The sequence below is a fragment of the Anolis carolinensis genome, chromosome 1 (assembly GCF_035594765.1).
Source record: "Anolis carolinensis isolate JA03-04 chromosome 1, rAnoCar3.1.pri, whole genome shotgun sequence".
In the NCBI taxonomy this organism is placed as follows: Eukaryota; Metazoa; Chordata; class Lepidosauria; order Squamata; family Dactyloidae; genus Anolis; species Anolis carolinensis.
The window spans coordinates 56,811,804-56,826,321 of NC_085841.1; the positions used below are offsets into that span (position 1 = coordinate 56,811,804).

General features: G+C 41.9%; 1 protein-coding gene and 1 long non-coding RNA gene across 16 annotated transcripts in view; one reads left to right on the top strand and one right to left on the bottom strand.

The window, feature by feature from the left end:
* Window positions 1-14,518, bottom strand: part of sdccag8 (SHH signaling and ciliogenesis regulator SDCCAG8) — a 135,372-nt gene that overhangs the window by 26,358 nt on the left and 94,496 nt on the right. The gene's annotated exons all lie outside the window — the stretch shown is intronic.
* Window positions 4,240-14,518, top strand: part of LOC134297406 (uncharacterized) — a 67,426-nt gene continuing 57,147 nt past the window's right edge. The window contains exon 1 of the long non-coding RNA XR_010004136.1: window positions 4,240-6,199. This is a non-coding gene — a long non-coding RNA (uncharacterized LOC134297406). The remainder of the gene's footprint in view (window positions 6,200-14,518) is intronic.

Below are 14,518 nucleotides of genomic sequence, written 5' to 3' on the forward strand. Positions count from 1 at the left end.
AAAAAAACTTCCTGGAAAACTCACTCAGTGGGTTTTGGTGATTTTGAATTATGAGGGGAGGAATGAAGCATTTGATAGCTTAAGTTCTATAGGGCTGATCTAAAGACTGCCAAAACAACTTCTGCAATAGCCCACAAAACAGGAGCAGGACCATCGAAATATCAGTCCTCTAACTACCAACCCCTGCCTTCCAATACTTTTACTGAAGAAAATAGTATGGATAAAAGAAAATCAATTGTGTTGCATTCCTCCATCTTCTTTTTCCTCTAGGCTATCTAGAACATCATCAAAGATAATCTCAGTATTGAATTCAAGCCTGAAATTGGAATCAATTGGTTGTAAATAATCCTGATGCATGAGTATCAGAAGCTGACAAAGTACTATGAAATCACACACATTGCTAAGGAAAAGGGCTTTTGTAACTTGCTAAAAGTTATTCCAGGGTTGTTGTTGTTGTTTTTTTTTGGGGGGGGGGGTCAGGAGCAGTTTGTTCAGGTCTCTTTCAGTGTAATGGGGACATATTTATCAAGCTCTGTCTACAGTTTAACGTTCCCTATCCTGCAGCCTTGTAGAAGCAGTAAGCTGAGAAGGTCCAGGATGAACCAGACATGTTGTTGGTAATCATCTACAAGTATCTTGCCCCTATCAATGGTTTTCAAAAATCATTCTACAAAACAGTGTTTCAAACAGGTCACCAGATTGTTCTGCCAGAGTTGTAGCAACTTAGTCATAGCAAATGGAATAACTATATCCTTAAACAGCTTTATAAGCAAGTCACAGTTGAAGCTGGACTTGAACCACCAAAGGATAAATGTGTGGAAAGGATGCAATAGGGGTTGATAGATATTATCTCATCATTGTCCTGACTTTCAAAAGGTTGGCTCCATAGAAATGAACAAGTGCTAAGCTTATCAAAGTCTCAGCTCAACTGTATCTCTGACACAAAAGCAGTTGTTTAACCATGTACATGGTTGTACAGCATTCAGAAGTAATATTATGTGAACATAGTAGCTATATGATAAAAATCTCATGAACTACTGACCTTATTTTTTAAAAATAAGGTATCCAAATTCTGTCAAGAATTTTCAATCAACAATAAGCAATTCTCAACCAATATTTGTGTTGTAATAATCCTTAAATGTAGCTAATAAAACCACTTTATAAGTTTATATATTAAATGCCTGAACAATCTTCATCCAAAGTCCAGCAACTGCCCTTGTAAAAAAAGCAAACCACTTTTTTTTTCTTATAAGGCATCATTTATCCAGCCTATGCTGTCCTGATCCAGTACCAGTAGAGACGATTACATCAAATTTACAAATTTAGTTGGTAAATTTGGAATATTGTGGCATAAAAAGTAAAACTGATCTACTTAAATGCAATTCTCACCTGCAATGCCATCAGAGCATTTTCAACTACAGCTTCCAGAATCCTGTAGCCAGCAATGCAACTGGCCTGGTTGGCTGGAGAATTCTTGAAGCTGTAATCCTAAAACTAATTTATATGCGGTGAATAGGACATTGATTGTGTAACCCTTGTCCAAGTAACTTGATACCTCCAGTGCCATGCAAAGCATACAGTGGGTTCACTCTGTGGGTGAGAATAAAGAGTGAGGAGGATAAGCAAGGGGAAATGTTCAACAGCTTCCTGCGTATTTAAAAACAGTTTAGAGCCAAGTCGTGGAGTTCCCAATACATTAGAAAGAAGAATACATAAATGGGAAGGGGGGGAGGAAAGGGAGGGGGAGAAAGAAAGAATGAAGCAGTAGGCGCCTGGGGGCCAATTGCCTCTCCAGCAGCGGTAAGGCTGTTACTAGGCTTGCAGTACCATTTGTTCCATTACACAATCTCCTGAAGCCTTTTACAGAGAGCTAAAACAACTGCCTGTACCAACACGACACATGGCTTTCCATCCCAACTCTTTGCTAATCCAGACGCTCCAACCATCTTTCTTTAAGATGCCATATGGTTGGCAGAAGCCTGTAGATCTAGCAGCACATCTGCTTGTACGTTACTTCTTCCCTCCAAGGCTCCCCCTTCTCAAAAAAAAAGGAAAAGAAAAGATAGGAAAGGAAAGGAAAGGAAAGGGAGAGGAGAGGAGTGAAAAGCAAAGCAAAGCAAATGAAAAGAAAGCGGGAAAAGAAAAGAAAAAGGAGCAAGCAATTTAAAAACTGTTAGGTGCTTAAGGAGAATAATGATTTGATCTTGCACACATATATGTTTATAAACTGCATTGTTAGAATAGCTTGATTTTTCAAGCAATAATTAGAAACAGAGGAGTAAAATGAAAGGAACGAAAATCTGCTAAGTGCTTTTTCATTATCCTAATGCTTCCCACTCCAGACACGGAAGTGTCAGAAATTTTATTCACAAGCAGTTAATTCACTGAAGAGGGGCAAAGAGTTTCATTTGTCTGGGGTAAATCAAACAAAGTAAGAAACCAGAACAAATGACTCCTTGCTTTGTTAGCCAAAAGACTGATAGTCTATATGCAGCAAATCTGCATGAATACATTAACACAGATTTTTTTTATTGGGGGTGGGGGGGGGGTAGGAGTGGGTGAGAGATGTAAGATAAGCAAAACTTATTGACATTATTAAAATCTTGCTTGCATTGCCATGCATGTATCCAGGCTCCTTTTCCCCCCTCCCCTCTGAAATCCAGACATGTTGCAAATTTATTTATTACATCACTTTGACCCCGCCCTTCTCACCCATCAGGGGAATCAGGCTATAAGAATAAAAAGTTAAAAATAAACTCTGTCTAAAGAACTTAAAATGTTTACTATCTGTCAATGCTAGACAGTTAAGATCTAACACAAAAGAAAACAGATATAGCTGGAATAACAGAGAAATAACCGTAGAAACAAACTGTCCCTGTGTGAAAAGGCAGTACATTCAGGTACTTAGATTCTAAGTAATGCAGAACAGTGCAAATATTGTTAGGTCAGGTAAGATTTATAATAATTCATGGGAATTCATACATCAGAACAGTGTACAATAAGTGCCCATTACTGAAGTTGAATTTGTTCACTTAATGTTTTGCTGAACAACATGCAGCAAGAGTCCCATCCAACACTAATTCTGTACGATGCTCAGATGTTCTATGTTTTCAGCTATTCATGCAAACATTACTTGTTACATTATCAGACAGCAAAGAGAGGATACTGCCTTACTACAGAGTATTATTCTTAACTATTTCCCCCTCCTCCTCCTCCTCCTCCTCCTCCTCACACAATTCTAACAAAGAGCATTAACAATGAAAACAGACAAAACAATCTGGTTCTGAGCCAGCTTCCACTTGGGTTCTGATTTCAAGTTCTTTGCCTCTTCCTTTACTTCCTAGTCACATCAATACATGTGAAGTGTGATATGAAGGGATGGGAGATGAGGAAAAAGAGAAGTCTATGTGATGGTGTTTGTGTAATATGGATGGGAAGGTTCCAGGAATTACATTGGTTCTCCTAGATACATTGATACCACACACAAACAAGAACATAAATGTGACAATACCCAACACACAAAAGAATTGGGGCTCAGGTCTGAATAGGAAAAAGATAACAATAAAAGCCAAGCAGTCATGCATATCACTTAATGAATTTTCATGCTCAACCTATCTGCTATTTGGTAGGTACAGAACCGTTGTACTAAAAATTCACTTGAACGCACAGCAAAATAATTATGGACATGTATCATACAAAGAAGCCATTCTCTCTTCAAAGTCAGGAAGGAAGCTCCCCCTCTCCTGTCTGACAGGATGGCATTTACTCCCTTAGATCAACAACTAACTGTTCAAATGGATATTGATTGATAGAGAATAGTGCCAGCTGTAATTTTCAGTATAACACTTCCTTTTCCAGCACTCAGAACTTTCTGAAATGTTCGTCGTTAAGTGTGAAATTGTCCATGCTTGCTCTCTGCCTGGAAATGAATATTTCTGGCAACTGGTAGAGAGAGAAAATTAGCTGCTTTTTGAGGGGAGGGAGAAGAGGGTGGGAAATGATATTTCCATTTTTTAAAACATTGAAGTTCATGTGCTAAGAGTACAATAAATATAGAATATTTAAACATGTCTCAAACTATGTCTTACTTGGCTTTCTAAATTAAAGAGCTTTAGGAAACCAGTGCTATGACTTGTGATACAAATAGTGGGCCACTAAATTACTTGAGATGTGCTAAAGATGACACCATTAAGGCTTTCGCTGGCAGCTGACCCCAAGAGATCAGCATACATTGGCTAGAATCCTGTTGGTGACTTACGCTGGCGAAGTCTCACTTACATTGACCTAAGTTCTTCTTGGATTGAGGCTTAGTGGCATGTGTGGCAGTAGCAACACTCTCTCTGTCAGGTGAACAGCTTGGCAGCCAGCAGGGCAGCTTTATTTCCTGACAAGGATAGCTGTGGCTGCCAATCCCCCTGTCACTTCAGTGCTGCAAGATCCTACTCCTCTGCTGTTACCTAGCCTCTGCTACTGGCGCACCAGCAAACAGGATCATGGCCACTGTTACTCTTAAACAAGTATCCATGCAAAACAAAGTGGTGATGATAATGGAAAGAGGTAGGTAAACAATGATCTGAGAAAACAGCCATGTTCCTCTAGAAATTTTGTGCTAATCATTTAGCATAGTATACTGGGCACACAAATGAATTAAAGAGCTGTGGATACTCAGGGAATGCAGAGTATTGTAAGTACTATTGTGAAAACATTTCCATCCCTCTCATGCAGCAGCTGGTGCACCACTTGTATTTTTGGTGAGGTTAGCTAGGCTGTTTTAATATGGTTATACTTGACTAAGAGTTTCCAGGGTTTGACTGAAATCCCAAGGAAGTGTTAGCATATACCGTATAATTAAGAAAACCCAATGAATAACAGCATTGTTTGTATGGTCTCTGGGTTCCAGTTAGCAGTCATCCTCTGATTGTTAAATGGTGTCACCCATTTACCCCAACCCATTCTTCAGCATCAATTAAGAACTTTCCAAATGTTATTTAAGTACCGCATTAACGAAGGAATTGTAAGTTTTATTTTTGATCACTAAAGCAAGGAATGAGAGAAGGAAGATGTTAATCTAACAATGGATAACTGAACATTAGGCTGTGATGCAGAAAATAATCTGAAATTGTAATATTTCATAGAGCTGACACTGGAAGCTAAGCTGCTCTTAACATGAGGTGCAGTGGCTTTATATGAAGAGATTGCTCTTCCCAAACACATATGTGAACCAGAAATTTAGACTGCTGCTGCATCCAATCATATATTGTAACATCTTCATCTAACCAGAAATCTCCAAATGTTCAAACATTGCTTTCAAATAAGAACTTATTTTGCAAGCACAATTTGATCAATTACTTCTGACTGGAAGCTTTAAGACTTGTCTGTAAACAACGTGGAGCTGAATTTGCAGATAAGTTGCTTTTTTTTTTTTTTTAGAAAAAGAACATCCAAATGCAGGTTGATTTAAGAATTTTTAAAACATTTAAAAAACATTTATATAGACAAAAAAGAAAAAAAACATCATTTGTCAGTTTGCATTACAGACATGATAAAATGGCTTCATACTTTGTACAGATAAAGTAGTACTTTGTTTCAAGTGAAGTTAAAATCAAATATATTGTTCAAATCTTTTTCAGGAGTTTCTGATCAAGCACTAAGGAAATAGAAAGTAGAGAGATATAGTCAAATTCTTACTAATCACCTGTAGACAGATTAAATCATAGTCAATCTGTATCTTGATAATGAGCAGGGGGAAAAACCTTCAACATAGTTCTGTAGTAATGGAAAAATATTTGTACAATCATCTTATCCACCTGGTTGATTTTCTCTCTGTCTTCTTTTGCTAGATTATTGATTTTATGAGTGGATTTATATCTGCTCTTCCCAACACCAACAAATTAGATATGGAGGAAGATAAACATGTTTTCTGTCACTATTGGCTTTTGAATTCTTTAAGCACAATCCTATACTGCCTACTCAGATGTAAACTGAGTTCAATGGTGCATATACTTTATGTACATTTTCAAACTTTAATGTTCTGCTTAGTTTATCTTTCTGGTAAATAAAATTCTTCGTGATCTATGTGCCTCACACAAATTGATATTTGCATTTGTACAGAAACCCCATCAAAATATTCTAGAGTTTGGAAGAATCCTGATTTTCTCCCACGTGGGCCATGAATAACCAACCGAAAAACCAGTTACAGGTAAGGAACCTGTTCATATCCTGGATTTTAAGCCTTTGTGCAGTTTTTCAAAAAACAACTCATATTCAGGCAAATAGGAATTTTCCACCTGTAGTGGTTTAATTACTAGCAGATAGACTTCAGTAGAAAGGCTAGCAATTAGCAGACAGGGAGGGCATGAAAGGTAACTCATTATGGCTGAAGTAGGGTTACTGCTTAAAATGGATTCCCAAGTTCCCTTGACAAGTTCCTCTTAAAGGCTATGAGAATTAGGCTTGTGCATTTGTATGGAAAGACTTACTGTTTGTTTGTTCCATTTGTATGGCCCTGTTTCTGTCTGCTGCTTATGAAAACGGGTGCCTATACAAATGGGCTTTTCTGTCCAAGGTCCGAAAAAAACAATTTTTTTCCAGGCTTTAGGTGGCAAAGCGCCGGGCCCTGCGAGCCGGGCCCTGCGAGCCGGGCCCTGCGAGACATCGAGCATTTGGCACTCAACTGTAGGCCCTGCAAGCCAGGCTTACGAGACATTGAGTGCTTGATGCTCGTAGGCCCGGCAGGCAGGGACTACAACAGGGGTCCCCAAACTAAGGCCCGGGGGCCGGATGCGGCCCTCCAAGGTCATTCACCTGGCCCCCACCCTCAGTTTTATAATATAATATTTTATATCATTTTAAATAATATAATATATTGTATATACATATGATATTGATAATAATATTATAATGTTATACAATATAATACTTTTTTTCGTGTCAGGAGCAACCGGAGTTGCTTCTGGAGTGAGAGAATTGGCCGTCTGCAAGGACGTTGCCCAGGGGATGCCCGGATGTTTTTGATGTTTTACCATCCTTCTGGGAGGCTTCTCTCATGTCCCCGCATGGAGCTGGAGCTGACAGAGGGAGCTCATCCACGCTCTCCCTGGGTGGGATTAGAAACCTGGCAGCCTTCAGGTCAGCAACCCAACCTTCAAGTCACGAGGCTTTTATTCCCTACACCACCGGAGGCTCCTACAAATATAATACTAATAATACCATATAATAATATTAATTATATGATATATATTACATACCCTGTTTCCCCTAAAATAAGACATCCCCAGAAAATAAGACCTAGTAGAGGTTTTGCTGAATTGCTAAATATAAGGCCTCCCCCGAAAATAAGACCTAGCAAAGTTTTTGTTTGGAAGCATGCCTGCCAAACAGAACACCAGAGCATGCAGGATCGGTAAATGTACATACTATAAAGTGTTGTACATGGAAATATTAGTAACAAGAAATTCTTGATAGGATTCACAGTTTGTCTGGTTATGCTGGTTTGTGATGACAACTACTGTACAGTATATAATAAATGTTCATTTTTTGTTCAATAATAAATGTGAATTCTTCTTCATGGAAAAATAAGACATCCCCTGAAAATAAGACCTAGTGCATCTTTGGGAGCAAAAATTAATATAAGACACTGTCTTATTTTCGGGGAAACACGGTATAATATTACAGTAAAGTGGTTCAATATAGTAATATATAATGCTAATATTGTGCTATGCTTATAATATAATATATTGTATGTGCATACAGCTGCTCTGAGTCCCCTTTGGGGTGAGAAGGGTGGGATATAAATGTAATAAATAAATGTAGTAAATGAATAAATAAATAATTTTAGACTTAGGCTTGCCCAAAGTCTGAAATGACTTGAAGGCACACAACAACAATCCTAATTAACTTGACTATCTCATTGGCCAGAAGCAGGCCCACACTTCTCATTGAAATCCTGATAGGTTTATGTTGGTTACAATTGTTTTCATTTTTAAATATTGTATTGTTATTACTGTATAGTAATTACTGCTATATATTTCTTTGTTACTCCCTTCCAACATCTATCCCCTAGACTGCTCCACCTTCATATGTCCCTGTCCCCTGTGGTGTACTCCTTTGTCTCTCTCACTCAGAGTTTTTATCTCTGTGTTCATGCGGCCCGCCGTTGTTTTTATTGGTTCTTTGATTTCTTGATGTAATGTATATTATTATTTATTGTATTGTTTTAATTGTGTTATGATATGTTGTTTTTATATTTTATTATATTGTACTGCTCTGGGCATGGCCCCATGTTAGCCGCCCCGAGTCCCCGTTGGGGAGATGGTGGCGGGGTATAAATAAAGTTTTTTTTTATTATTATTATTATTATTATTATTATTATTATTATTATTATTATTATTGTTGTTGTTGTTGTTCTTTCATTGCTGTTGTTGCTTTGCACTACAAATAAGACATGTGCAGTGTGCATAGGAATTTGTTGGGTTCCCCCCCCCCCAAATGATAATTCGGCCCCTCCACAATCTGAAGGATTTTGGACTGGCCCTCTGCTTTAAAAGTTTGAGGACCCCTGGACTACAAGCATCAATTACCCAGTGCTTGGCTGAAGACCCTGTGAGCCAGGACCTACAGCCAAGTGCCAGAAATCAGCCAACCAAACGGCTACCGTTCCCCTCTGCCTTTAGTTTTACTGTTTCTTTTGTTCCCATGGGGTTGTAATATTCCGTGCAATCCGAATGGACAAACCAGTACAAAATCATGAAATAAACAGATGAAACAGGATTCAAGCCTTACTCTAATGAGAATCACAATACAATGCAAGATTATCACATCCTGAGCTTCTTTTTGGCTGCTTTATGCTCCTGGTTACCACATTTATGCTGATGTTAAGATATCACCTGCCATTTCATATGAAACAGACTCACCTTTGCTCACTTTGGTGGACACTTTACTTTGGGAACTAGTTATGTGACATGTGGCTGTTTTGATTATACTGAATTCTTTTGGCTACTGAAAATCTACTGAAAATGTCTACTCAATATGTTATGGTTGAAAAACAACAATTACAGCAACCAAATATCATTGTCAGCATGGGTAGAAAGGGAACAAAAAGTAACATTGCCAATATGGTATGACCCGTGGATAAATCAAGGGTTAAAGTATGAAACTCAGATTTATTCCATGGAGGGGCGAAAGAGCTAATGCCACTCCAGGGAGCCCAGATGTCCCTGACTACTGTTTTTCTATCTAGGCATTCAAAAAGGCCTTTCACCGCTCTATCTACATAAGGCAATTATTTTTTTAAAAAAAAGAAAATTAAGGCACATCATCAATACAGTAGAGTCTCACTTATCCAAGCCTCGCTTATCCAAGTTTCTGGATTATCCAAGCCATTTTTGTAGTCAATGTTTTCAATATATCATGATATTTTGGTGCTAAATTTGTAAATACAGTAATTACAACATAACATTACTGTGTATTGAACTGCTTTTTCTGTCAAATTTGTTGTAAAGCATGATGCTTTGGTGCTTAATTTGTAAAATCATAACCTAATTTGATGTTTAATAGGCTTCTCCTTAATCCTCCTTCTTATCCAAGATATTCGCTTATCCAAGCTTCTGCCGGCCCGTTTAGCTTGGATAAGTGAGACTCTACTGTATTTATCAAAAAAGATTTTAATCCTTCTCTGGGTAGAGTGGCAGTTTAGTTTATATTGGGAGAATATTCTCTCTCTGCCGTGGATGTACTTCTGGGTTTTTAAAATACCCGAGCAGGAAAATAGTGGTTGTGCTGGTGGCTCTTTAGTGCTACCCTTCCTTGATGGGGAAAACAGAGGTAGTCTTTTAAGGTATGCCTTCACGGAACCGACTCTTTGTCTGCTATGGTTACATTCTGAATATTGTGCAGTCATAGCCACTGTAACGAATATCAAAATCTCTGCTATCCTCCCAGCATCCCTCTAATAGGCAATGAGAAAGATGGAGGGGGAGAGAGAATGATGTCACAGAGACAAAGAGAGGAAGTGTTAGCAGAAAGAGTGAGAAAACAGGTAACTCTTCCTACCTGGCCTGCCACTTGAATTTAATGTACCAAGAGCAAAAGGAAGTTTGTTCATTATTGGCTAAGGCAAATTCATAAATCATATTTCTGACAGTAGCTATGCTATCCAATTTGACCTTTAATGTTCAGAAAAACATTTTCACAACACAGACTTACAGCACTGTGTCAGCTCACCACAGCCGCTCCTGAATGAACACACAAGACTCTCTGTGATATCACCAGAAACTTTTACTGTAGGAAACATGAACATCAAAAAAGCCAAGAATGGGATACTACGGCCAACCCTCCTTTATATACCCTCCCCCTCATTTGAACAGTCTCTTCCCGCTCAGTAAAACCCCGCGCAAATTCCCCGCCAAGTCCAGCAGCCGTTTCTTCTCCAAGTCCTGAGCCGCAGGTGTCTTATCAATGTCAGTGACCCTGAAACTCAGAGCCACATCCAGGCTCTAGTAGCAGGGTTCTGACATGGCGTCCTCCTCCCCTTCATCCTGGAAGGAAAAGATTAAACACAACTATTGTTCTCCGCCGTCCAGAGTTCCTTTATACTTTTTTAACAGGCTGCAATGGAATACCGGGTGTACCTTTCCTAGGTCCTTGGGTAGCCTCAGCTCATAGGTCACTTCGTTTATTCTTTTTGCTACCCTGAATGGTCCTATATAGCGTGGAGCCAATTTCTTGGATGGGAATCCCAATTTTAGGTTTTTTGTGCTCAGCCAAACCAGATCTCCTTCGCCCAATTTGTCCCCCTCTCGGCGCCTACGATCCGCAAAGAGCTTGTACTTCTTTTGTGTTTCCCGCAATGCCTCTACCACGGTTTGCCACCCTTGCTTGATTTTGGCCGGCCATTCCTCGTCGGTCTGGCCCTCCCCTTCCTTCCACTCGGGTAGCCTGGGGAAAGGTGCCACCTCCTGTCCGTATACTATTTCGAATGGGGCACGACCTGTGGCCGAATGTACGGCCCCGTTAAAAGCCATCTCAGCAAACGGTAGAAGGTCCGCCCAATCATCCTGTCTATAATTGGTGTACATCCTTAAGAATTGGCACAGTGTCTGTTGGGTACGTTCGACCCCCCCGTTGGTCGCGGGATGAAAGGCCGAGCTCAGGTTCCTTTCTGCTCCTAACAGCTGTAAGAATTTTCCCCAAAATTTTGCAGTAAATTGGACCCCCCGGTCGCTAATTATTTTGTCGGGACACCCATGTAGGCGATATACATGCTTCACATACAAATCAGCAAGTTTTTCAGCTGAAGGGAGTTTTGGCAGGGCCACAAAGTGTGCCTGTTTTGAGAATAGGTCCAATATTGTCCAAATGTATCTGTGGCCTCTGCTGGGGGGTAGTTCGCCTACAAAATCCATGGCTACGCATTCCCATGGCCTCATGGGCTCCACCACCTTCTGCAATAGCCCCTGGGGCTTCCCAGGTGGTGTTTTTCCCTCTGCACATAATTCACACTGCGTGACGTACCCCCTGGCGTCTTTCCTCATTCCGGGCCACCAGCATTGTTTGGCCAACAGTTTAATAGTCCTGGTGGGGCCTAGATGACCCGCACCTTTGTTATCATGGTACTTCCTTAACATTTCTCGTCTTAAACATTCAGGGATATACAATTTCTTATTTACAAACACCAAATCCCCACACAATTCTCCCTTTTCTTTGTTAGTTTGTAACCATTTGTCCATTCCATACGCTCGCTTCAACTCTTCCTCCCATATTTCTCCTCCCCCCGTGGAAATGGCAGTACGTTTGTTTTCTTTGGCCGCTTGTGCTCGAGTTAGTACTGCCAGGCCCCATTGCTTATCTAGGAATAGGCTCCCTTCAGATTCCTGAATTCCTCCCCCGTGCTGAGGCATCCGAGAGAGAGCGTCCGCGAGTATGTTATGTTTCCCCTGGAAGAATCTGAGTCTGAAATCAAAACGGCTGAAATATTGGGCCCATCTAATTTGCTTCGCCGATAGTTTACGAGGGGATCTTAGATACTGTAAATTTCTATGATCAGTCCACACCTCAAACGGTGTTCCACTTCCTTCCAGAAAGTGTCTCCAGCACTCTAGTGCTTTTAGAATAGCTAAGGCTTCTCTCTCCCAAATTGGCCAGTTTTTTTCTGTATCGCTAAACTTTTTTGACAGATAGCCACATGGCTTCAGGTTCCCCCCCTCGTCTTTCTGTAGCAGAACTGCCCCATATGCCCGGTCTGACGCATCGCAATGTAATACAAAGGCTTTAGACATATCAGGGTGCTGTAGGACAGGCTCCTCAGTAAAACGCTTTTTAAGGGCTTCGAAAGCTTCCTGGCATTCTATTGTCCAGGTCAGTTTGGTCCCTGGGGCCTTCACTTTGGCTGTTTCTCCCCTGCCTTTAGTCTTTAACAAATCCGTTAATGGCAAAGTGAGGCGCGCAAAGTCCTTGATAAATGTTCTATAGAAGTTTGCGAACCCTAGGAAGGATTGCAGCTGCTTCCGTGTTTTGGGGGCTTCCCACCCCCTCACGTCTTCTACCTTCGCAGGGTCCATCGCCACTCCCTGGGAGGAAATCCTATACCCCAGAAAGTCTATCTGGTCTTTATTGAACTCGCACTTGGCAAGCTTCGCATACAGTTTTGCTTCTCTCAACTTTTGCAGGACTTCCCTGACTAGTTCTATGTGTTGCTCCTTAGTCCGAGATATTATCAATATGTCATCTAAAAAAACAAAGACTCCCTTGTACAACAATGGATGCAACACTTCGTTGATTAATTGCATGAACGCGGCACCTCCGCCGCACAAACCGAAGGGGAGCACACGATAATTGAATAATCCGAATGCACAGGAGAAGGCCGTCTTCCACCTGTCCTCTGGTTTGATCTGCAATTTATGGTACGCTTCAATTAAGTCCAATTTAGTGAATATCTGTCCCTCCGATAACTGGGCGATCAAGTCCTTCACTAAGGGTAGGGGGTATTTATTTACAGAACTGATTGCATTCAGGCCCCTGTAGTCAATGCAGAGCCTCAGCGTTTGGTCCTTTTTCCGCCTGAACAACACAGGCGCCCCTAAAGGGGAATTTGAAGGCTCTATGAAACCCCTCGCTAGGTTTTTATCAATGTATTTTCTCAGTTCCTCCTTTTCCCTAGCCGACATTGGGTATATTTTTGCCTTGGGAAGCTCTGCTCCTGGGACTAGCTCTATCTTCACTTCAACTCTCCGCTTCGGTGGGAAACTGTCTGCTTCCTTCTCATCAAATACGTCCACAAAATCCCGATACTCTGGGGGTAATTTATCTGCCAGTTCTGCTATCCTGATAGAGTCTTCCTCCCCCCTTTTCCCCGGCTCCCTCTCCACTTCCTGGCTCCCTTCTTCCAACTTCATCCTGAAGATCATGCTCTTATCCTCCCAGTTGATTTGCGGGTTGGCCTGCCCCAGCCATGGCATGCCTAGTATAACATTATAGCTGGCTATTTGTGATATCACAAATGATACCTTTCCTTCCCAACTCCCTATCTTACACTTTACATCTTCGGCACTGTACTTAGCTAATGATCCCGATGCTGTGGATCCGTCCAACTGCGAAAAAGCTATTGGGGATTCTAGGTTCGTTCTTTCGCATCCCAATCCCTCGGCTAATTCAGGGGAGATGATGTTCCTGGAACATCCACAATCCACAAATGCTTTGCAGGTTGCTTGTTTGCTGCCACTTTCAAGCTGAATGGGGACCACTATCATGGCTTTGTCCTGACTTACCAACCCCCCCGAGTGGTGCCTCATCGGTGGTTCTTCCTCGGCGCGTTTCCCTGCCACGGCTCTTGGTTTGGGCGGGCCTCCGCCTTCCCCTTTTCTCTGCCAGCACTCGGCAGCCCTGTGGCCCAAACGGCCGCACACGAAGCAGCCCCTCCTGCTGGTGCTCACGTTCCCTGTCGGCTCCGTTCTCCTCCCGGCTGGGGTTGATCCCTCCTTCCGGCTCCCCTCTTTCATCTGCGGCCGCTGCTGTAGCCCTCCTCGGTGCCTCCTCGCCTGGGCCAGCGATGTCTCGATGCGCCCCGCCAGCTGAATCCATCCGCGCAGTGTGTCAGGCTCATCACGATGCACCGCCCAGGAGAGGATCTCCCGCCTGAGCCCCTCTTTGAAGAGTTCTATCTTTGTCACTGCAGACCATTCCGGCACCTTTTCAGCGAGGCATTGGAACTCCTCCGCATACTCAGATACCGATCTCTGCCCCTGGGAGACGGTCTTCAACTTCTCCCTCGCCCGGATCTGTTCCAGTGGATCTCGGAAACGGGTCTCCAGGGCCCCCATAAAGCGTCGGAGTGACCCCAGACATGGGTCGCGCCGCGCGTGCAGTTGAACGTACCAGCTGGCCGCTCCCCTCTTCAACACTGCACCAATGGCCCGTACCCGGCTGGATTCCGTTCTAAAAGTGTGAGCATTGTCCTCCATATAGCCCCTCACCGTGGTCAGGAAAAAATCCAGTTCAGAGGACTCTCCCCCAAACTCGATCC